The sequence below is a fragment of the Aplysia californica genome, unplaced genomic scaffold (genome assembly GCF_000002075.1).
Source record: "Aplysia californica isolate F4 #8 unplaced genomic scaffold, AplCal3.0 scaffold00903, whole genome shotgun sequence".
NCBI classification, from domain to species: Eukaryota; Metazoa; Mollusca; class Gastropoda; order Aplysiida; family Aplysiidae; genus Aplysia; species Aplysia californica.
The window spans coordinates 36,034-37,874 of record NW_004798173.1 but is presented as its reverse complement, the minus strand read 5'-3'; positions in this window follow the sequence as shown (position 1 = coordinate 37,874).

The window sequence follows — 1,841 nt, the reverse complement described above, 5'->3', positions numbered from 1 at the left end:
TGAGAGAGAGAGAGAGAGAGAGAGAGAGAGAGAGAGCGTGCGTGCGTGTTTGTGTATGTGTGTGTGTTAGTGCGTGTACATGCGCGTGCGTGCGTGTGTGTTTGTGTTTGTTTGTGTGTGTGTTTGTGTTTATGTGTGTATGTGTGTGTGTGTGTGTATGCGTGTGTGTGTGTGATTTCAACATCAAGAATAAAGAGAGAATGCGAACGCCAAACAACACACTTCTCTAGGGGAGATAACACTGTCCATGGACATGTTTCGACTTTTCTTGCAGTTGTCGCTCTTTGCATGAGTTGTCTTTATATTCGGGGGGAGGGGGGGTGTAATAAAAATATAATACACTGTATGAACATGAACCTGTGAAACCCATGTAATTTTGGGTAGATTGTCTTTTTGTGTGCGCTCGTGTGGTGCACTCTTTCATGTGTGTAATCTACTTCTTTTCAAATCGGATTTGAAGAGTTGTAGATATCTATAACAATAACCTGAAGTTCACCAAAACTCAAAGCTTTTTTTTTTTTAACCTTTACTTCGCAACATACATACATACGCATATTTGTACGGGTCAGTGTGAAACTAGATCTAGTTCATGCCATGAGTATAAGACTACAGTTTTATTTTTGTTTTCGAACTGTTCTTCAGAGGCGAATGTGGGTGGTTTGCGGGTGCTCTGGGGTGGTTTGCTTATTCTTTCCTATTAAACATCTATATCTTCATTATCTCTCCTCCTTCTTTTTTTTGTGTATGTTACTCTCTTGTAACACCTCTATTCTTCAGCACTTATATAACCTATTGTGATGCAAGTGCCGTAAAACCTTTAATAAAACTAAAGAGGCGAATGAAAACTTGAAAACTATACACTGTTAATATTTCTTTATTGTGATTTAGAAAGATAGGCCTACTCTTTTTTAAAAGACTACGCATGCATTTCGTTGGGTATGCTACATTTTCTGCTCTAAAGCTCGTGTCTCGTCCTCTTTTCCTTGACAAAAAAAAAAAGTCTCTGAGTCTGCTATAGCTGCCTATCTAGCCCGATATAGGCTAGGCCTCTACATGAGGCAGTCAAGAAACAGTGTGGGGGTTTTTTGCATTGTAATGGTGAGACTTAAGTTCGAGTTCCTTTATCCGACCAGCCTCGAGAATTTGCGCACCGTGTGCCTTATTGTGTCTGCTTGTACAATTAATATGTGTCTCAAATAAGTTCTCAGTTTTTCGTGTAGGCGTAATAGGCCTATGCACACCTCAAACGCAAACGACTCAACATTTTCTGAAGGCCTATTTCATTTTAAAATCACCCCACCCCCACCCCCCTTATTCATTCCTTTATCTAACTTGAAGCTGTACGCTAAATTGTGTAAAGTTATCTCCTAGTATTGTAAATCTATGAACGTGCCGGGGACAGTTGGCTTTGTCAATGAGAATACACAGAGGTGTGAATCTATAAATAGAACTCAATGGGGAGAGTCGTCGTTTAGGCTATTCGTCTTGGGGAGAATCAATCTCTAGACTACCGGCCGGTCAGATGGCCATTACAGCTGAGCTTCAGAGCATGCCACATTGGCTACAGAGTTCGGTATGGTTCACTTGCTTCTGTGCGTTCGGGATCGGGAAGTTTGGGGGGTGGGGTGGTGGTGATTGAGAGGGGTGTATTTTCTGTTGTCTTCTGTACATTCAGCTACCCTCCCTCATTACTTTGATTATTTTGACATAGGTATTACATATGTTTTGATTTCATGAGTTCACAGCCCTTTTGATGAACACAGAGTGGTGTGGTGTGGGTGTGTGTGTGTGTGTGTGTGTGTGAGAGAGAGAGAGAGAGAGAGAGAGAGAGAGAGAGAGAG